At 34.0% G+C, this 24,031-nt stretch overlaps 1 long non-coding RNA gene and 1 pseudogene across 1 annotated transcript in view; one reads left to right on the top strand and one right to left on the bottom strand.

Annotated features, from left to right (window-relative positions):
• Positions 1 to 24,031, bottom strand: part of LOC140596523 (uncharacterized) — a 182,202-nt gene that overhangs the window by 96,235 nt on the left and 61,936 nt on the right. Inside the window, exon 2 of the long non-coding RNA XR_011998464.1 lies at positions 3,502 to 3,595. This is a non-coding gene — a long non-coding RNA (uncharacterized lncRNA). The remainder of the gene's footprint in view (positions 1 to 3,501; positions 3,596 to 24,031) is intronic.
• Positions 4,560 to 4,985, top strand: LOC140596521 (large ribosomal subunit protein uL24-like; annotated as a pseudogene).

Raw genomic sequence — 24,031 nt, 5'->3', positions numbered from 1 at the left:
ATGAAGTTCAGATTGCCTAAATGTCAGTTTAAAAAAGACTTACTCTCTTTGAGATGATGAGGATGTACTTTCACTCTTGCTCATCATTTTCAACCATTTGACCAGATTTTGGTCTTTTCCTTCTGGAAATCTGTGCACACATGAAGTAACAATAAATGACAAAAAAATGCCAGAACTTTCTTTATATTCCAGAGATATGAAATCCCCCAAATGCTGCAAGCAGTAAGCATTTAAAATAAACTCCAACATTCATTCATTGAAATAATTCAAATAATTTTCTTGAATTGTCCTGATAGTTTCCACGCAAATAATTCAACCTTTCAAGAACATTACTATAGACAAAAGATGGCTGCTTGCATTAATATGTAGTATATTCCTTGCTTTGCAAGTTTTCCTAAATAACAAGCCTAAGAGTATCATTATCACTTAACCAATATGTTACGTATCTGATACTATTGTCCCGATTCTAGAATAATAAAAACTATTTTTATATTTTGTCATTAGGTTTCCTTGGACTCACTGATTTTTTTTTTTTAAATAAAAGTGCTAACATTTTAATATAATTTGTATGCTGCATTTGTTCTTTGAAAATTCATGGATCATTAACATTTTATTTTTTATATCACAGGAAACTTTACAGTGTACAATAATTTTGAGGAAGATTTATTTGACTAATTACTTAACTATCATAAAACCCACTATAAAATTTCATACAAGCATGTGAAATTCCACACTGATCATTTTATTAAAAATATAAACCTATACATGAAAGTATAAATGTATGCATACCTATACTTGTATATACTTAAAATGTGGGACTTAATTTATTATATTGTATAGGTAGGGAGTCCATATTTAATACATTTGTATGCATATGGAAAGTAGGAGAAGGTGTTTTCTTCATGATATTTCGTACAAGAGCACAATGTGTTGTGTTTGTTTAGCACCTGCTGTGCTGCCACATGCCAATTCAGACTCTCCTCCCTTTTCACTTGTACAAACATCAAACAGAAGGGACATTGAGTAGGATTATTTTATTTGAAATATAGTTCCTTATTACTAAGTACCACTGTAAGTCATTATGAAAACCTATTCATCTTTGAAGTTTTAGTTCATCTCCCACTTTATTTTTTTTGGGGGGGGTGGAAGTGTTTTTATTAGAGCTTTGGTCAGACGGGGCGCAGCTGGGTTGGGCTCGGGCTTTAGCAGGTGCTTGGACACTATCCAGCCCCAACCCACCCCTCTCCCAGGAAGCACCACCCTGGAGCCAGAGGACAGCGCCTCTGAGCATGGGCAGGGTCCTCGCTGAGACCTGTCCCCAGTCTGGGGCGGGCTGGCTAGCAGCATCTCCCACTTTCTTAATGGAGCACTCTCAGATACTGAAAAGCCTTACTGAGGCTACTTTTCTCAGAAATGCACTGCTTTTAAGAATCAATAAGCCTGTCAAATGTCTCAATCCTTAAGTATCTTTTTTGATTGTTTACTTCCAATAAACCAACTGCTTGGTGGTGCTGTTTCCCCATATGTATTCTTTTTACTTGGTATTTTGAAGAACTTATCTGAAGTATTTCTTGAATAGTTCATATATAATTTCCCCCCACTTCATTTGAGCTATAATTGACATATATCTTTTTTTAATTGACATAGTTTATAAGTGATGTACAACTTGTTAATTTGATACCCTTATATAATTGCAGAATGATTATTATCTTACCTTTACCTCCATCTCATCACAAAATTACCATTTCTTTTTTGTGGTAAGAACATTTAAGGTCTACTCTCTCAGCAACTTTCAAGTATGTAACCTAATAATATTAATTATAGTCACAGTCAATTCAATACTGTGAATTACATCCCCAGAACTTATTCTTTTATAACTGGGAGTCTGTACCCTTTGACCAACATCTCCCCACTTCTTCAATCATGCTCCTCCAGCCCCTGATAACCACCATTCTATTCTATTTCCATGAGTTCAACTCTTAAGATCACACAAAAGTAATATCATACAATAGTTGTTTTTCTTGCCTAATTTATTTCATTTTGCATAATGTTCTCAAGTACCATCCATGTTCTTGCAAATGGTAGAATTTCCTTCTTTCTCGTGGCTGAATAATAGTTCATTGTGTGCGTCTTTATTCATTCATCTGTTGATGAACACTTAAGTTATTTCCTTATGTGGGAGATAATGAATAATGGTAAACTATTTGACAAGAAAGCCAAGAATATTAAATAGGGAAAGGCCAGTCTCACCAAATGGTGTTTGGAAAACTGGATACCCACTTATAGAAAAGTGATATTGGACTCCTATTTAATATCACTCAGAAAATTAATCCAAAATGGGTTAAACACTTAAACATAAAACCTGAAAACATATAATTCCTAGAGGGGAAAAAAATGAAAAAATCTCCTTTACATTGGTCTTTGCAATATTTTTTTTTTCACATGACACCAAAAGTACAAACAACAAGAGCAAAAATCAATATGCAGGACACATCAAACTAAAATACTTCTACATAGCAAAAGAAACAACAAAATAAAAAGAAAACTATGAAATAGAAATATTTGGAAATCAAATATCTAATAAAGGATTAATATCCAAAATATATAATGAATTCATACAAGTCAATAAAAAAAAAAAAAAGTCTTGTTTAAAAATGGGCAGAGGAATTGAATAGATGCTCAGTATGACTAATGACCAGGGAAATGCAAATCAAAACCACAATGAGACATTACCTCAAACCTATTGAAATTATTGTCATCAAAAGGCAAGAGATAACAAACATTGGTAAAGATATGGAGAGAAGGGAACCCTTCATATATATTTTGGAAGGGACAGTGACTAAGTGGAATACTCTCAGAAAGGGTGACCTAATTGCAGGAAATCATGCTGGGTTAAGAAAATTTGAAGAAACAGGTCATATTTAGTCTGAAAAGAAGACCTAGAGGGCAATTTGATCACTGCATTGGTATCACTTAAGATGTTCTACATGAATAGGAGTCCAGGTTTATTTTGTGTTATTCCAGAAAGTAATAGATGAACTATTAATATCAATATACAATTGTATTTTAGAGGAAGGAGAAAATAGCCTATTGTCTAAGATTTAATTAGGTCACTGGACATCCTAGAAATTGAACAGTGAACCAAATGAGAAAATGTATCATGAAGGGATAAGGCTAAAGACCTAAGGAAAGATAATCATTAGTCAATAAATTTGAGTAAATTCATCAATATTCCAGGAAACATCAAGCACCAATAGTGCAAGAATATAAGATTTTTCTATTTTTGCCCTCTAATTTACCACTGCCTCTCTCAGGCATACTTAATCCCTCTCCACAGTCCTTCAGAATAATGAGATTTAAGAGCTTAGTGGGGAACAACAGGAAACCAAGTAAGTCCTGCTATCAACAAGGCACATGGCCCATCAGTTGCTTATCCTTTTCAAGTCGCTCAGAAGCACAGTTCAGATATGAAGCCACGTTTTATGAATTCCTGAGACTTACCTCATCTCCACAGGGCATGCAGTTGTCAGTGTTCCTGAAAAGGCCTGTTTTAAGGTGAAATTTGAAAAGTGGCTGGGCTGAAATCAATGTTGGCCTATGGAAAAATAAATACCATAATTAACATTAACATTAAAATCTTGTACAAAAAAATTATAAGAACTTAAGTTCTTAAGTTACAACCACTTAGAGTTTATTTCAGTTGTAGAAAGTCTAATATTTTAGGAATAAATGAATTTAGGTTCTTAGGGAAGTAGTTAATAAATAAAAAGATGAACAAGAAACTACCTGGAAATGAAATGGAAAACAAAACAAAACAAAACAACAGTGTCAGCATAGTCTCATTATAGCAAGGTTTCACAGGTGAACTATTCCAGATAGAAGATAAAACATAATAGATTAGTCATGCAAATGACTATTATTAATGTGAATTATTAATAAAACACATTTTAGCATATACATATACACAAATATCAAGGTAATTTATATTAAGGTAACTTAGGCAGCCTCCCTTTAGCACTTCAACAAAGTAATAAATCTATTATATATATCCAATATTTCTCTCTGTTTTTCTCCCCATCATTCTCTGTTTCTCTAAGTAATACAATTGACTGCTTTGGTTGAGAACTTTTAATATTTCTGTATTTAATATCTATCTTATTTTGGTAAATAATTTCTTCTAATTAAATCAACATGCTTGTGTACTGCTATCTTCTTGTTAAACATTACTTGCGGTTTTAAGATATATGGATTGCAATCAAACATACAAAAAAAAAAAAAAACGCTCAGTGCAATTAATTATTACCATTCATTTGAGTGGCAAAAATTAAAAAGATGGACCATACCAAGTGTTGGAGGAAATGCAGAAGAACAAAATTTTTGGTACTTTGAAAAGTTTTTAAAAATTAAATGACTTGATAGAGACTCAAAAATAAACAAAGAGAGTAAAAAGAAAATAGGAAATAAAGAGGGGATAGATATTATCATAGACCTTAAAGACATTTAAAGAATAAAGCAAGCTCTTCCCTTTTGCAGCCATTGCTGAAAAACCAGTAGCCAAAATGATGTTTAATCCCTTTGTCACTTCTGACAGCATGAACTGTAAAAGATATTTAAGTCTTCCCAATATCACAGGAAGATTGTCTTCCTCTCTTTCTGAAGAGCTGAGATAGAAGTACAATGTTGGATCTATGCCCATCCAAAAGGAAGATGAAGTATAGGTTGTATGAGGACACTACAAATCAGCAAACTGGTAGAGTACCCCGGGTTTATAGGAAAAAATACATCTTCTACATTGAACAAGCACAGGAGAGACGGCAGTTGGCACAACTGCCCGTGTGAGCGTTCACCCAGGCAAGGTGGTTATCACTAGACTAAAACTGGACAAAAACCACAAAATGTTCCTTGAACATAAAGCCAAATCTTGCAAAGTAGGAAAGGAAAAGGGCAAATATAAGGAAGAAACAATTGAGAAGATGCAGGAATAATGTAATCTTATATATGACTTTAAATACAAAACGTAAAAAATGAAAAAAAAAAGGATAAAGTGAAAAATATTATAAACACCTTTTTGCAAATAAGTTCAATAACCTGAATAGGATAGATAATTCCCAGTAAACACCCAAAATTAAAGAAATAGAACGTCTGAAGAGACAGATTTTTTTTAAAGTCATAAATTATTCCCACAAAGAAAATATCAGGCCCAGATGGTTAAAACTGTATCAGATTTTTAAGAAATGGAATAGATTTTCCGAAAATAGATGAGGGAGGAACAAAGTTTATTATAAGGAATACATTTGTGTCCTTTTTATGTACAGAGAATTAAGAATAAACATCTGAAGTGATGAAAATGTTTCTCCTTAATTTTTTTTTCATGGTTTCAGAAGTATGTGTTTTTCTAATATTCTAAGACACATTTTGAAGCATCAACTGTGACCTACATTTTACTTTGGCATGTATTTTGTGCTTACCATTAGGTTAAGGAAGTGTTGAGAGATGTAGATCTGATAGTTGCCCTTTGATAAGTATGGGCAGAATGTATGTTGTGAAAAGGAAAAGGAACTAATAATTGGCTATAATGAAATCTTTCATTCTATTATTGGTGGTTGTTAGACTAGTTATCATGAGAGGTTTAACATTTTCTAGAAGGCTGAGGCAGCCCATAGATATCTCTTCAATGAAGTCTTATAGCAAATAACTAAATTAACTTCATTCAAAGTATATTCATTCAACAACTTTTGTATGACCAATTCTTATTGGGAACTGAAGATATCAAAAAAAAGAAAAAAAACGTAGATTCATCTCCTACTCCTAGTATCACATATGTTGTTTAAAAGAGGATTAAGAGATACTTTAAAAATTTCAATAAATACTATAGCATGCAACTACATGGAAAAAGCAAGCCACCTCATCTGGAAAAAATCAAGTCAATATTCAAGTCATGAGCTAATCCTGATGAAAACACAATTGATTAATGGTTTTGACTTTTAATAATTGTTCTAAAATATTTTTGACAGTTGAAAAAATATTGAGTACCTGTCATAAACATCTTGCATAACTTTACTTAGAAAGCATTGTTAATTTCTCATGATATTAATGATCTCTGTTAGCAATGTTTTTAATGACAGAATAGTAACAAAAATGAGGAGTAACTTAGTTCTTTCTTTTTAGCTTAATATTCTGATTGTTTTCAATTTTCCACTATTAGAAATAATACTATAATGTATAGGTTATGTATAAATTCTTCTGTACTTCCCATTTCCTTGTGATTACATTCCAGAATAGGATTAGAAATATTACCAAAATTTAAAATTAGCAGTATAAAGGGTATAACACATTGGAGGTTCTATGAATTTTGTTAAAATGATTTTTTTTCCTAGTAACTTAACCAATTTATAATCCCATCATCGAGTTAGTTGCATTCTTACCAACATTAAGAATTTTTACTTAAAGGATGCCCGGGTGGTTCAGCAGTTAAACGTCTGCCTTTCGGCTCAGGGTGTGATCCTGGAGTCCTGGGATCAAGTCCCACATTGGGCTGCCTGCATGGAGCCTGCTTGTCCCTCTGCCTGTGTCTCTGCCTCTCTCTCGCTGTCTCTCATGAATAAAAAAATTAAAATATTTTAAAAAAGAGAATTTTCACTTAAAATAATATCATATAGTTTATAGAATCTAAAAATACATACAATAAAGGCAAAATAGAATATTAATAATAAGGTAAAATTTTATTACAATAATGTGTTAACCTATCAGCAACGGAGACATTACTTTAAATTTAGACCATGGAAGCTTCTGTGGAAAAGTTGAAACTTGGTAAGACTTAACAATCTCATAGGATTTTCACTGTAAAACATTAAAGAGTGAGAATATATGATTTAAAAAAGCAGTAATTTTTAACATACTGATTAATATATAGCAAATTTTTAGAGGTATTTGAATGTAAAGGTTAATGGCACAGATTCTGGACAGAAATTCTTTCTTCAAATCCAACAGTCAGTTGAGTATCTCTTGATTTGGGCTCAGGTCATGGTCTCAGAGTTGGGTGGATCAAGCCCCGAGTTGGGCTCTACACTCAGCATGGAGTCTGCTTGTATTTTCTTTCCCTCTCCCCCTGCTCCCCTCCTTCACCCACACAGCGCTCTCTCTCTCTCTCTGTCTCTCTCTCTCTGTCTCTGTCTCTCTCTCTCTCTCTCTCTCTCTCTCTCTATATATATATATATATATATATATATCCTTCCCTAAAACAATAAACTTTAAAATGTTAAAGTTTGGGGTGCCTGGGTGGCTCAGTCAGCTAAGCATCCAACTCTTGACTTCAGGTCAGGTCATGATCTCAAGATCATGATATCAGGATGGTAAGACTGGGCCTTGAGTCCCACTCCTCACTTAGTGGGGAGTTTGCTGGAAATTCTCTTACTCCCTTTGTCCATTACTCCTCCCATGCCCACATGTGAGCTCTCTCTCTCGCTCTCTCTCTCTCAAATAAATAAATAAATCCTTAGAACTAAAATAAAATGTAAAAGTGTAGGGGGTGCCTGGCTGGTCAGGTGGTAGAGCATTTGCCTCTTGATCACAGGGTTGTGAGTTCAAGCCCCATGTTTGGCAGAGAGATTACTTAAAGAGGAAAAAAAACCACTTTAAAATGTCAAAGCTCAAACACCTTAATGAATGCTATTGATTCTGAGATGTTATTGCTGAAAACGTCTCCAAATTCTATACCTATCTGTAAAAAAGCACTTAACAATCACTTTGATGTTCTTCAGGCACGCTCTTTTTTTTTTTCTCTCTTAAAACAGATCTTTTGGGCAGCCCAGGTGGTTCAGCAGTTTAGTGCCACCTTCAGCCCAGGGCATGATCCTGGAGACCCAGGATCGAGTCCCAGGTCAGGCTCTCTGCATGGAGCCTGCTTCTACCTCTGCCTGTGTCTCTGCCTCTCTCTCTCTCTGTCTCTCATGGATAAATAAATAAAATATATATTAAAAAAAAAAGCTAGGGATCCCTGGGTGGTGCAGCGGTTTGGCGCCTGCCTTTGGCCCAGGGCGCGATCCTGGAGACCCGGGATCGAATCCCACATCGGGCTCCCGGTGCATGGAGCCTGCTTCTCCCTCTGCCTGTCTCTCTGCCTCTCTCTCTCTCTCTGTGACTATCATAAATAAATAAAAATTAAAAAAAAAAGCTAAAAGGACTTTCATAAAGGAGAAAAACTAAAATTACATCTTCACAAGAGTATAATGAGATAACTGAACACTGCTGAACACTCCCACCAGGGTGGTATCAGAGAAAGCACAGAGTCTAGTCTTTGACCATCACTTAGAGATTACAAGTACAACCCTAGTGTGGTATCACTAGAGAATACACACTAAGCCAGAAAGCCAATTCCTGCCAAATGGCAATGGAAAGATCTATTGCCTTGAGTATAGCAGAGGCCAAACAGTGAATCTAGACATCTATGTCTACCTGGAAATATCAAAATAATTTCACCTTCCTCCAGGTGAACTTGTGTCAAATAGCTAGCTAATACAAAAAGTTTAGAAAAGATCCGGTCTTCTGATACCCAAAATGTGCTGGTTTCAGTGAGAAATAACCTGTTATATCAAGAAACAAGATCTCAAAATGAATGCAAAAGATAATCAATAGATGCCATCATCAAGATGACAATAATGGCAGAATTATGTGACCATTATTTTAAACCAGTCACAACGAAAGTGCTTCAATGAGTAATTATGAACATCTTTGAAACAAATATAAAAATAGAAAACTTCAGCAAAGAAATAAAAGGAAGTAATCAATAAGCAGGAATACAGAAAAATAGAAATTAACCAATGTGAGCAATAGAGAAAAACGAATTTAAAAAAAACAGACTAGAATCCCATGCAATTACAGCAACAACAAAAAATAACATTCACGCCATTAGAGAAAAAGATGGTGGGGATAAAAATAAATGAATGTATTTGAGGAAATAATGGTTAAGAACTTCCCATTTTGACAAAAGACATAAAGCTATAGATTCAAGAAGCTATACAGGTTGATTACATTGGACTGCTTCCATCACAGAAGGGGCAGCATTTTGTTCTTACTGAACATTTTTTTCCTGCATACAATGCTTCTACAAAACCTACTATCTGTGGATTAGCAGAATTCCTTATCCATTATTATGGTATTCCATTCAACATTGCTTCTGATCAGGAAACTGTTCAGAGAAAATGAACTGCAGCAAGGGGCCAATGCTCATGAAACTGGTTGGTCTTATGATGTTCCCCACCATCCTGAAGCAGCTGACTCCATAGAAGTGTGGAATGGCCTCTTTGGGGTTCAATATAGTACTAGATAGATGGCAACATCTTGCAAGGCTGGGGCAAGGTTCTCCAGGAGCTGGTAGATGTTCCGAATAAGCTTCTGATATACAGTGCTGTTTCTCCAATATTCAAGATTCATAGGAGAAAAGGAGTAGAAATGGGAGTGGCATTACTTGTCTTACGCTAGGAAGGCCCTAGGAAAAATCTTTCTTTCTGTTTTCATGACTTATACTCTGCTAGCCTAGACACCTCAGTTTCAAATGGAAGCCTATTTATAGTAGGAGACATAGTGATTCTATTGAACTGGAAGGTACGACTGCTACCTGGTCACTTTGGGTTCCTTATAACTCTGAATCAACAAGCAAAGGAGAGAGTTACTAATGCTGGCTGGGGTGTGCGACACTGACTAACACTGGGAAAATGAACTGCAACCCCACAGTGGAGGTAACAAAGGACATACAGAGGTACAGGAGATCCCTTAGGCTCCCCATTAGTATCACTATGTCCTGTGATGAAAGTTAATGGAAAAATAGAGTAATCCAATGTAGGCAGAACTACTTTTGTCCCATACCCTTTAAGAATGAAGGTTTAGGTCATGTCACGAGGTAAAGAACCACTACTCTATAGTATATAAATATTTAGTATATATATATTGTTAAATTTATTGTTAAGTATTCAATTTTACTTAACATCATGACATTAAATGATGTTAATTTTACTTCACAGTTAAATATTGCAAAATTTACTTTAAATATTGTTAAATATCATTAATTTTACTTCATAACATTTATTAATCCTGTAATCTTACAGGACATCAAGGGAGAGTGAAAAATCACCCAAGGACTTCTCATTCATTTCTGTTGAAAGGCTTAGTGTGTTTTGCTTATACACAGGATTGTTGTATCATGTTAGGTGAAAGTATGACCTTGTTATTGTATTTATTTGTAGATTAGGTATTCTTTAAAGAAATGTATATGGGTGCCAAGTTGATAAGAGATAAACTTGGAATAATTAATTTTGTGTGTCAACACGGTTACAATGTAGTACTAAGATATTTGGTCAAACAACAGTCTAAATGTTTGTATGAAGGAAGGTATTTTTAAAATGAGATTAACATTTAAATAATTAGACTTTGAGTTAAGCAGATTACTCTTCATAATATGAGTGGTTCTCATCCAATCAGTGGAAAGCCTTATGAGAAAAAAGACTGAGGTGCCCCAAGGGAGGGGGAATTCTGCCTTTTGACTGCTTTGGGATTTGAGCTGCAATATCAATTCTTCTCTGGCTCTCCAGCCTACTGGATATGCCATTGTTTTGTTTCTCTGGAAAACCCTGACTAATACATCATACAAATAGAATCATACAGAATTTATTCGTTTATGATTGTCTTATTTCTCTTAGCGTAACTTTTTTAAGGTTTATCCAGTTGTAGCATGTACCAAAAATTCATTCTTTTTAAGGCTGAGTGATATCCCATTGCATGTGTATAGCATATTGTATATCTATTCCAACCATCAGTGAATGAAAGCAACTTGGGGTGCTTCCATTTTTTTGGTTAATGTGAATAATGCTGCTCTAAAGATGGGTACATAAATACCTGTCTGAATCTCTAATTTCAATTCCTTTGGGTATACTCAGATATAGAATTGCTGAATCACATGGTAAAGCTGCAGTTTTAACGTTTTGAGGAATTAATTGCTATATTGTTTTCCCTAGTAATTGCACTACTTTACCTTCCTATCAACAATACACAAAAGTTGCTATTTCTCCACATTCTAGTCAACACTTACTTTCTGTTTTTTGTTTTGTTTTGTGTTTTAATAATAACCATCCTAATGCATGGTAAGTGGTATCTTTTTGTGCTTTTGATTTGTATTTCCCTAATGATGAGTTATTTTGAGCATCATTTCATATGCTTTTGGTCATTTGTAGTTTTTCTTTTATTTATTTCTTCCTTTAAAGATTTTATTTATTTACTCATGAGAGACACAGAGACAGAGAGAGAGGCAGAGACACAGGCAGAGAGAGAAGCAGGCTTCATGCAGGGAACCCAATGTGGGACTTGATCCCGGGACTCCAGGATCACACCCTGGGCCAAAGGCAGGCGCTAAACCGCTGAGCCACCCAGGGATCCCCTAGTTTTTCTTTTAGAAACATCTATTTAGATGCTTAGCTCATTTTAAAATGGGGGTTTGGGTTTGTTTTCTTTTTCTTTTCTTTTCTTTTTTCTTTGTCGTCATAAGAGTTCTTTGATATTCTAGGCATTAATCTTTATCATATATATTATTCGCAATTTTTTTCTCTTCCATGGGTTGCCTTTTCACTCTGTTGATAATGTACAATTATGCACAAAAGTTTTTATTTTGACATAGCCCAATTTATTTTTATTTTTGTTGCCTGTGCTTTTGGTGTCATAGCCAAGGAATCATCACCATGTCTAATGTCGTGATGGTATCCTGCATATTTTCTTCTAAGAGTTTTATGGTATTAGTGTTTTCATTTAGGTCTTTGATCCATTTCAAATTAATTTTTGTATATGGTGGGATGCCTGGGTGACTCAGTGGTTGAGCATCTGCCTTCAGCTCAGGGCACGATCCCGGAGTCCTGGGATGGAGTCCCTCATTAGGCTCCTCACAGGAAGCCTTCATCTCCCTCTGCCTATGTCTCTGCCTCACTCTCTGTGTCTCTCATGAATAAATAAAATCTTTTAAAAAAATTGTATATGGTACAACTTTATTCTTTTCAATGTGGATATCTAATTTTCCCAAAATCATTTCTTGAAAAGACTGTCCTTTCCCCACAGAATTATGTTATAAACCTTATCAGAATCATTGGAATATATATGTAAGGAATTATTTCTGGGATCTCTATTCTATTCCATTGGGGGGAGATATATCTATCTATCTATCTATCTATCTATCTATCTATCTATCTATCTATCATCTATCTATCATTTATCTATCTATATGTCACTAGTTTGTACTATGAATTACCGTAGTTTTGTTGGAGGTTTTGAAATCAGGAAATGTGAGACATCTGACTTTGTTCTTCTTAATTCAAAGTGATTTTAGCTACTTAGGTTCCCTTGACTCTTCAGATGAACTTTAGGATGGTTTTTGTCTGCAAAAAAAAATGTAATTGTAATTTTGGTAGTGATTCAACTGAATCATGGATTGCTTTGGGTAGTATTGACATCTTATGGAATTTGAGTCAACCAGTCAATGAACAAGGGATGCCTTTCCACTTGATTGCATCTTCTTTAACTTTTTTCAACAACAATTTGTAATTTCTGTACACAAGTTATTTATTTCCTTGGTTAAATTCATTTAACCAATGAAGTGTTTTATTCTAAATGTTTTATTCTTTTTTGATGCTACTGTAAATGGAATTGCTTTCCTAATGTCATTTTCATATTTTTCATAGTTTGTGTACATAAATGTAACTGATTATTTATGAGTTGATTTTGTATCCTGTAACTTTACTAAATTTTCTCTAATAAGTGTGAGTGAATGTAGCCTTTACAGTTTTCTACATAAATGGCCATATCATCTGCATACAGAGATAGTGTGAATTTTTCCCTTTCCAATTTAAATTTTCTTTATTTTTATAGACTAATTTCTCTAGCTAAGGTTTCCCATACTACATTGAATAAAAGTGGCAAAAGCAAGTATCCTTGTCTTGTTGCTGATGTTATAGGATTATAGGAAAATATTTCAACTCTTCACCATTGAGTAAGATGTTTGCTGAAAATTTATCAAATATGACCTTTATGGTATTGATGTAATTTTCTTCTATTCTTAGTTTGTTCATTGTTTTTATCCTGGAAGAGTGTTGAATTTTGTCAAATGCTTTCCCAACGTCAATTCAGGTGATGAGGCATTTTTGCTATTGTTTTTCATCATTCTGTTACTGTGTTATACTGACTGATTTTAGTATGCTGAGGCATTCTTCCATCCCAGGAATAAATCCTACTTGGTTTCTAATCTTTTTAATACACTGCAGGGTTCAATTCCTCCAAACCATGCCAAACCATCATGGAGAATGGTTTAGTTAAGTCTGAGTAGAAATCTCACAAAATTTACTACCATTTTAAATGGCTTTCTCTTGGTTGGGCATTTTTTGTTGTTGTTGCTGTAGGTCTTTGACACACTTCTAGAATGTCTACAGTTATTTCTACTAGTCTTAAGTTGTTTGTTTAATGCTTTGGTGGGAGAATAAGGCCTGAAGCTTCCTAGTTTATGATCTTGCTGGTGTTTCCCAAATCTGTTAAATCTTTAAAAATGGTATTAATATATGCTGGCAGTTAACATATACACATTGAAATAAAAAATCCAGTATCATTTACAACCACATAAAAAATGAAATACTTAAATGTAAATCTAATAATCCTTGTTTACAACTTGTATGTGGCAAACTACATGAAGCTCTTGTAAGAAATGAAGGATATAAATAAATGGGGAGACATTCTCTATTCATGGATTGGAACACTCAACATAGTAAAAATGTTGATTCTCTCTAAATTGTTAATGCAGATTTAATACAATTGCTAGGATAATTCCAGCAAGACTTTTTTTTGTACATATGGGCAAGTTTATCATAAAATCTATATGAAAAGGCAAAGAGATAAGTGTAGCAAAATCATTAAAAAAATAAGTACAAAGGAAAAAAATCAATCTACTAAATTTCAAAACTTGTTATACAACTACAGTAATCAAGAGTTTGTGGTAACACCATAGAGAAAGAAACATAGATCAATGAAACAGAACAAAGAATTCAGACATATCCCACCAATATTTTTAGTTAATTTTTGATAAAGGTAAAAAAGGCAATTCAATTGAGGAAAGATAGTCTTTTCAATAAATGGGATAACTGGACACCCATAGGTCAAACAACTCAGTCAAGTATCACACCTTATATAAAATTAACCCAAAGTCAATCATAGATTTAAACACAAAATGCAAAATTATTAGAGTATGAGGCTAATAAATGAATAAAGAGAAAACTTTAGAATCTAGAGCCAGGTAACAAGTTCTTAGAATTGAGATCTAAAGTATGATTAATAAAAAGATAAGCCTTATACATTAAATTGCATTAAAATAAAAAATGTTTACTATTTGAAATATTCTGGTAATAGAATGAAAGACAATTTACAGAGTGGAAAAATATATTTGAAAATCATATATCCAACAAAATGCTAGGATCTAGAATATATAAGAAACACTTCAAACTCAACAATGAAAAAAAAACTAATTAGAAAATTGGCAAAAGATGTGAAAAGACATTTAATAAAAGAATACGATAGAAAATAAGCACCTGGAAAGATGTGCAACATTATTAACTGTTAGGGAAATGCAAATTAAACCACAATGAAATATCATCCTATGCTTATCAGAATAGCTAAAGTAAAAAATAGTGAAAGCACTTAATGCAAGAGAGAATGTGGACAACTGGATCACCCATACATTTCTGGCAGGAATGTAAAATAATATAACCATTCTGGAAAATAGTTTGGCTTTTTCTTTTTTTTTTAAACTAAACATGCAACTATCATACAGTCCCACAGTTACACTCCTGGGCATTTATCCCAGGGAAATGAAATTCATGTTTCCATCTAAACCTGTACAAGAATATTTATTGCAGCATTATTCTTAAAAGCCAAAAGCTGGAAGCAACCCAGATGTTCTCCAAGTGGTGAATGGCTAAGCAAACTTTGTTATATCCATAACAGGGAATACCACTCAGAAAAAAATAAGAAGAGGCTACTGATACATTTATAAACCTGATGGATCTCCAGAGAATTCTGCTCAATGAAAGAAGCCAATCCCTACATGCTTCATTTTATATGATTACATTTATATAATATTCTCAATCTGAAAAAAATTTTAGAAATGGAAAACTTATTAGTGGTTGCCAGAATTTAAGGAATGGGTGGTGGTGTGAGAGAAGACTATGGTTATAAAGAGTGATATAAAAGATCCTTGAGATGATGAAAATATTTTCCATCTTAATTTATCCCAATGTTATTACCTGGTTGTGATACTGTAGTATAATCTTGCAAGATAACACTATTGGGGAAACAGGTAAAGGTTACGAGGGATTTCTCTATATTATTTTTTAATTGCATGATAACCTATTATCTCAAGACATTATCTCAAACAGTTTAGAGAATGGCTTCATATTTACAATACAAGGTAAGATGTTATCTATTAAAAACTATAATAGTAGAAATATTTTTTAAAACATGAAAGTAAGATCAGTTGAGTGTCCTTAACTTACTTGTTTTATACAAGAAGATGAAAAAATAAAATGCCATATGGTTAAAAATCTAAATTTCTTTGTTATGGAAATGACCTATAATAAAGAACAAAATATCAGAATTTCAAATTAGTTACAAATGTCATTCCTTCATTTGACGACTACCACATGAATATGCTGTTAAATGATATTAAAAGAATCTTGAAATAGGAGACTTTAACAACTAGAGTAAAACCAAACTAAATAAATTTGAAGATTAAACTATTTTCCCATATTTTAACAATATTTATAAGACATAAAATTATATTTATGTCCATAAAACAATCTTAAATTTAATTTAAAATTTATATTCAGAAACCACTAAAATATGCTTGACATCACTACTCTAAACATATATATATTCCATAAAAGGATATCAGATATTAAATAACAGAAATAATTTTTGTATCTAAGTGGAGGTATCTTTTTATATGTCTATTTTGTAAATGTCTTCAAAATTCTAGGTATCTTCCAATCTAATATTTTATGAAGTGACATTAAGGGCAGCCCAGGTGGCTCAGCAGTTTAGCACCAATTTCAGCCCAGGGCATCATCCTGGAGACCTGGGATGGAGTCCCACATCAGGCTTCCTGCACGGAGCTTCTCCCTCTGCCTGTGTCTCTACCTCTTTCTCATTAATAAATAAATAAAGTTATTTTCTGAATCCTAGAGATGATCTTGATGATATTCATAACTTAAGGGAGGAGCAGTGAATACTGAAGTTCTTGTTCTCTGGGAATCATCTAAGATAGAAATTTCTAATCTCTTCTTCCTTCCTCTGTAATAAACCATAACTATTCAAAACATCAAGCAAAACCAATTCAAACTAAAAAAACAAAAACAAAAACAAAAAGCAATTCTAACTACACAGGCTCATACATTGTCCTCCAATTTTCCTTATGCAGCATTTATTTCTTTTCTATTTTCTCTTTCTCTCTCCCTCCCTCCCTCCGTCTCTCTTTCTTTCTCATATTGTTGCTTGTTAAGGTGAGCTTTATTTATTTATTTTTCTTAGTTTTTATTTATTTATTTTAGAGAGTGCAAGTTGGGGGAGGAGGAGAGGAAGAGGGAGAGAATCTCAGGGTAACTCTCCATTGAGCACAGAGCTCCCCAGAACCCGGTGTGGAGTTCAGAGAGTTAGAGGCTTAACCAACTGAGACTCCCAGGCGCTCCAAAAAGGCGAGTTTTAAATCCAAAATAACTATGCCCTTATGAGGAGAGACATAAAGACACACAAAACATAAAAACACCAAGGCAGGCAGAGATTAGAATGATGCCTTTATAAACCAAGGAATGCCAGATTTCCAGAATTCATCAGAAGCTGAGGACGACGCACGAAAGTAACCTCCCTTGGAACCTTTAGAAAGGGCATGGCTCCACCAACACTGTAATTTCAGACTTACAGCCTCCTGAAAGCTAAGAGAATAAATTTGCGCTGTTTCAAGGCAGCAATTTGTTATAGCAGCTCTAGGAAAACGAATACACATATTTTCCACATCTTTCAAGTTATTTATTATCTCAAGTCTCTCACAACACACCTTAGCCCCATTATTTTCACATAAATACATATTTTACTATCTGAAATAAAAATTCAGAACTTAACCAAAGAAAGTTAAGTCCTGCTTGGATTGCTTTTGAAGAGGTAGGAAGTAAAAATGGAAACCTTATTTTGTAGATCCGGCTCTTAATATGTCAGGGATGTCCAATTCAGTAATTGCCAAGGAAAAATTATAAGTCAAATAAAAGTGTGCAATACTGTACTATGAAACAAACTTTCAGAAATCACTGCCAACAACATATTATTGTTGAACCTACAGACATTTCAGCTTCTAATATGCTAACAGTACTGTGTTTCCTAGTCTAGAAATGGACCCAGGCTGAAATCTGGACCTACTGAGACTGGAAAGCCAATTCCATTACCTTTGATTCACTCAGTCTTTCAGTAATTTCTCAGGATTGAACAGATCTGGTGATCTGTTACTTGCACTTGGAAATGGACAAACAAGTTGTCATTTCTTTTTTTTTTTGAAAGAATTTATTTATTCATTCATTCATTCATTCATTCATGAGAGACACAGAGAGAGAGAGGCAGAGACACAGGCAGAGCGAGAAGCAGGCTCCATGTAGGGAGCCTGATGTGGGATTTGATCCCGGGTCTCCAGGATCAGGCCCTGGGCTGAAGGCCACACTAAACTGCTGAGCCAACCAGGCTGCCGTCAGTTTTCAAAATAGTGAGAAGAAACAGAAGACTGTCTAGGAATTCCTGAGAGGAGAAAAAGACATACTTCTTAATGGACATAACAAGATCCCCTCTCTGTTCAGGGATTATCAGAAGCACTGGACAAATTTATGGAGACTTGAAGGTCAGAGACAATGGTTTTTCTGACTGGTATGTCCTGCTTTTATGTAACAACGTCACCCGATAAATCTCATTTTTCACTTAGCCTTGTACCTTATTGTTTTTCTAGGTCCATAGAATTCTTTCTAAAAACCATCTTAAATCTTCAGGCAAACTATGTAAATCAAATTTAAAAATATAATAAGGTATAATATCTCCCTCAACTGTCTCGTATTCTGAGACTCAGAAACACCAGCCTTATCATACTTGCAAATTAACATAAAAAATTAAAAATGCCAAATGAGTTCTGAGTTTAGAGTGCTCAATTCTAGCTGTCGATGAAATTCTATAGAAGATGAGAATTCATCTGCTTTTAAGAAGAGGGATGGGGAGATAGAAATTTGCATGAAGAAGTTCATAGGATAAAACTTTATGTTAGAGAAAAGATCTGTGTGGACACAAGAGGATCCTGTGTGGATGAAAAGCTTATGCTTTCTCTATTACACTGGTGATATCCACTCTATTAGTTGATTAACAACTGGTGGCTTCTATATGCTTCACTTTAAGCATAAACAAAATGCAAATATTTAACTAAAATATATTTTTATGAATATGGATCAAGGTTTGCTTTTTTAAGCTTCTAAAATATCAACTTAACCAAGTGTTTAGTTATATAGCTATTCAACAGTTTGTCTTTTTATAGAACAAACATATGCCTTTTTAGAAACACAGAATTCTGTATTGATACAAATACACTAACCCACTAAAAAACCTATTTTGCCAATAAACTGCAATACTGAAGTTAGCACTTTTTTCTTAGAAAGTATTTATAAACACCTCCTCATTAATATAATGGATAATATTATATATTAATATATGTTAATAAAATATGTATTTAGCTATATAGATATTTGTTTAGATATTTAAGTAAATAGATTTAGTTTATATATGGAGGTAAACTAATATGTCATAAAAATCATGTGGTTATCTGGCAACACAAAGTTTATTATTAGGGTTATTGAGAAATCACAGAACCAAAGAACCAATGTTATAGGAGGCTTAAGCAGCACTCCACGCAGCCACCGAATGTATTAGAGCCTTTAAAGAACTTGAAGGGGACATCCAGTTGGCTGAGCCCAAATCATGCGGCTATTCACAGCTCTATTTGGGTAGGAAAAAGGATAAAGCTTTCCCAAAGAGTATGCCAAGAAAGACAGTCCCCAAATTAGACCTTCAATTAATCAGAAGTGAACGCTTAACAGTCAAAAAGTAACTTTTTTCCAAAAACAATGCTTATAAAATAAACAGAAATGTATGCAACTTAATCAGTCGGTTGCTAATTAAAAGGCCAATGAGCTATTTAGCACTGTGCTAGTACCCTAGGAGCTGTACCATCGTTATAAAATTTTAGATCTTACCTAAGCAATCCTGCAACTTTATTGACTATAAAAAAGTGACAGATATCTGCCTATGTGTATCTATCTATAAACTATTCAGCTACCTATCGTTCATCGTTGTCATCTCTATCCATTATCCATATAACAAACAGTACGAATGCTCCAGCCTGACAGATATATACACAATAAGATCTAAATGCACCTGTAGGATTGTTTGAAAAAGTGTCTATTTGCTTAAATTACCAAGATGTCTGTGGATCAAAATATAAATATATCTCTATGGAATATAATCCCTAATATGATTGAACATCTTCTTACCTCCTCAACTTTCAAAACACTCCTCCTTTTCACACTGGACTTTACTCATGCTACCCACAATTTCAGCAATCAAATAGATAAAGCTCATTTTTTTCTGCCTAAAATACACTTTCTCTTACTCCTGCTATGTCTGGGTCCTTTCTTTAACATTTAAGATTCTCTGCCCATGATCATCGTTGCAGTGCTCTATGTAAAACTAATCTGCTTATTTCCTAGTTAGCTCTTCTTACAACATAACACTATTTTTTAAAGGTTTTATTTATTTATTAATGAGAGACACAGAGAGAGAGAGACAGAGAGAGGCAGAGACACAGGCAGAGGGAGAAGCAGGCTCCATGAAGGGAGCCCAACATGGGACTCAATCCTGGGTCTCCAGGATCATGCCCTGGGCTGAAGGCAGTGCTAAGCCGCTGAGCCACACAGGCTGCCCAACAATTAATTTGTTTCTATGCTTATTTATTGTCTGACATTTGATAATGGCAAGAGTATTGTAGCTTCTGTAGATTTTGACTGAATGGAATGTGGCACACAACATATTTATAAATTTTTTGTTGACCAGATGAATGAATGATGCTTTATGAGATCGTAGGGCTAGATCACTTGTCTAAAACTTAAATATATAATTTTAAAAACTGGCTTTTATTCCAGAAAGAAATGAGAATTATGGTAGATTTTCTAGAGCTACACAGAGGACAATCATGTTCAATTTATGTTTTGCACAGGTTTAATTTATGTTTTGCACAGGTTTAAAGAGTTTGATATACAGTCCATGCTAATACTGAAAATGAAATTTTTATGTGTTATTTTCCCCATTATTATTATATATTTCCCATCATCATTATTGGTGAGAGCATGTGGAAAAATGAACCATTTTGCTATATGGGGAAGGGATTAATATGGAATCCCTGTGGAATATTTTTGGAGGGTGGTTTCTCATTAGGTTGCCATAGGTAAAGTATAAAAACCTTTAGTTTTAGCAGGGATAGAAATTTAACTTTCAGTTATATAGTCAAAAGTATGCAAGTAGAAATGTTTAGTTTTACATTAGTCAAATGTTGGTCTCAAAAGTGGAAACAATGGAATAATTTATTAATGAAGTGATGGCTAACTACATTGTTTATAATTGTAGGGTGTATTAGTATGTGACCATTAAAACAATTAGACTCGTATGTTCCAGGATGGGAAGATTGCCAGGCTATGCGGAAAGTTGATAATATACAAAACAACAGGAATATTATGATCTTTTTCTGTGAAAAAGAAAAGAAAAAAATCATATGTGTAGATACTCTGAATGTTTCTGGTAAAGGATTGAGGTAGCCGATACAGAGAAAGGATTTACTTTAATGCATACATCTTCTTGTTCTTGTTGGTTGTTATTGTTAGTGTTTGTTGATTATATTTGTACTTAACTATATACAACATTGGAAATAATTGCTTGAAAAATTGTTAACTCACCTGTGATGTATAGAATTGAAAAGTGGGGATTTGCTAGAATAAACCACCAATTCCACATAAGTCCCAACAATTTTATTTAAAGAAAATGATTCTTAATCATGTTTCTACAAAGGGGTCACTACAGAACGTTTAAATATACAGACTGTGGGACATCTGGGTGGCTCAGCAGTTGAGCATCTGCCTTTCACTCAGGTCATGATCCCGGGGTCCAAGAGCAAGTCCCACATCGTGCTCCTGCAGAGAAGCTGCTTCTCCCTCTGCTTATCTCTCTCTCACTCTCACTCTCTCTCTCTCACACATGAATAAATAAATAAAATCTTAAAAAAAACACACAAATGGCTAGTTAGAATGCAGATATGCTATATAAGCATCTGAGCATATGACCTGAGCATCTGTCGTTTTTTACTGAGCTCTTTAGATTAATTTTAAGAAGGAATTTAAGGACTGGCAGTGAACTTTCATTTAAAATATTTTAATAAGGGGTATTTCAGTTATTCTTATAACTCTGATTCTCAAACGACTGTGGTAGTTTGTTTAATATAGAGAATCAATGCCTAGATCCCATATGTACTGATATAATTTATTTGTTATGGGTCATTGGAATCTCTCTTACATAAGTATATGAATTGATTCTTATGCAGAATACAATTTTAGGTATACTGTGTAGCAGAAAGTTAAATCATCAAATTTTTTGCTAATAAAATCAGTACTATATTTGAGAATAGAATAACAAATTTCATTGTTATAATAACAACTTTCATCTTGGCCCATATATATGGAGAGAGAGAGAGAATGCTAAGGATAACCACAGTATAAACAAAAACATGAATGATTGTGATTGTACTAAGGTTGCAGACCAACTCATATCAATAACATGGAGAAACAATGGACTGTAGTATACAACAGAGACTAAATCACTGTGCTATCTTTTCTGTAAACCAATTAAAATTCTTGGTTGAAGACCAGAAGTGTGAGTCCCTACAGTATTGAGAATGCACAAGACAGAGAGTGTGCCACAATATGTGTTATACATAGTTTTATTAATATCCCATCACCTAAATTTCCTGAAATCAACAAATTATATTGATGTATATCTTCATTATAGGTTGAATGACATGGAGATGAGCTGTGTTTTCCCGGTTATCAAAATAATTCATTGAAGTTTTAATAGACTTCCTATCATTTCTTTTTTCTTCTTTATCCATGTAAATATAGATTATAATATCTGTATTTAAGTACTTTGTTAAATATTAACTATTATATATTACAACATAAAATTCTGGTTCATTTTTTTAAAGCAGTCAATATGAACATTTCACATGTTTACAATATATTAAAACAAACAAACAAGGAAACCTGTTGGGACACCTGGGTGGTTTAGTGGTTGAGCATCTGCCTTCAGCTCAGGGTGTGATCCTGGGGTCAGGGATCGAGTCCCGCATCAGGCTCCCTGCATGGAGCTTGCTTCTTCCTCTGCCTGTGTCTCTGCCTCTCTCTCTGTGTCTTTCCTGAATAAATAAATAAAATCTTAAAAACAAAAACTTGTTTACAATATAGTCAAGAATGTCTGAAAAGCAACATCTAAACAAAGAAAATGTAGGGAAATAGCTCTTTGACGTTGGTCTTGGTAGTGACTTTTTAGATTTGACATGCAAAACAAAGGCAACAAACACAAAATTCAGAAAATAGAACTACATCAAACTGTAAAGTTTCTGTTTAGTAAAAGAAATAATCAACAAAATGAGAAGACAACCTATGGAATAAGAGAAAGTATTTGCAAGCCATATATCCTAGAAGTGGTTAATATACAACAAATATAAAGAACCCATACAACTCAATAGCAAAAAAACCAACAGCTCAATCACAAAATGTGCAAGGACCTGAATAAACTTTTTTCCAAAGGAGATACATAAATGGGCAAAAAGTATATGAGAAGATGCTGAACATCAGTGAATTATAGGGAAAAGGCAAATCAAAACCACAATGAGATAGCACCTCACACATGTGGTTTTTTTGCTTTTGTTGCCTTTGCTTCTGGTGTCAAATCCAAAAACTCATTGCAAAACTAATGTCAAGGAAGGAGAAGCAGGCTCCCTGCTCAGCAGGGCTTGACCCCAGGACTCTGAGATCATGAACTGAGCTGAAGGCAGATGCTTAACTGACTGAGCCACCCAAGTGCCCCCTGACTATTTTTTCTTATGCTTTAACTCAAAAGATAAATTAATTTTCAAAATTGTCTAGCAAAATTCCTCATTATTTAGGAATATAAGGAACACAAATCTGCTGAATATTTCATGAAGCCAGTAGACCTTTCTCAGAAGGTGTGGACAACTATAATCCCAGAGTGTATTGCTAAGCAGTTTTTTCTTTTTCCTTTTACTACCTATTGTGGATTGAATTGTGTCATTCAAAAACATGTTCAAGTCTTAACCCCAATAGCTATGAGTGTGACCTTACTTAGAAAGAGTGTCCTTATAGAGGTAACCAAGTTAAAATGAGCTCATTAGAGTGGACTCTGATCCAGTATTATGACCTTATAAAAGTTGGGGTAAATTTGGGCACAGAGAAATGCATAGAGAGAAGATGATCTGAAGACACAGGAATAATGCTATCTACAAGCCAAGAAACGAGTGAGGCCACCAAAAGCTAGAGGGGAGGCATGAGACAGATTTTTCCCTCACAGTACTCAAAAGGAACCAACATTGGGAACATTTTCTCTTTAGTCTTCTAATTGAGCACTATGAGAAATTTATCTTCTAAGTCTAGAAACTACAACACTACCTACAGGTTTTCTTTTCTTTTCTTTTTTTTTTCTCAGAATGACACCAGGATTCCTACCCATCTTTTGCCTTGAAAGTATGTAGTATAAAGTACAGTCTCCAAATTCATATTATATGAGAGATACTGATGGAAAGAAAGAAATCAATATTATTTCC

Source organism: Vulpes vulpes, unplaced genomic scaffold (genome assembly GCF_048418805.1).
Source record: "Vulpes vulpes isolate BD-2025 unplaced genomic scaffold, VulVul3 Bu000000692, whole genome shotgun sequence".
In the NCBI taxonomy this organism is placed as follows: Eukaryota; Metazoa; Chordata; class Mammalia; order Carnivora; family Canidae; genus Vulpes; species Vulpes vulpes.
Note: the sequence above shows the minus strand (reverse complement) of the source record. Positions and strands in the feature narration are given on the sequence as shown.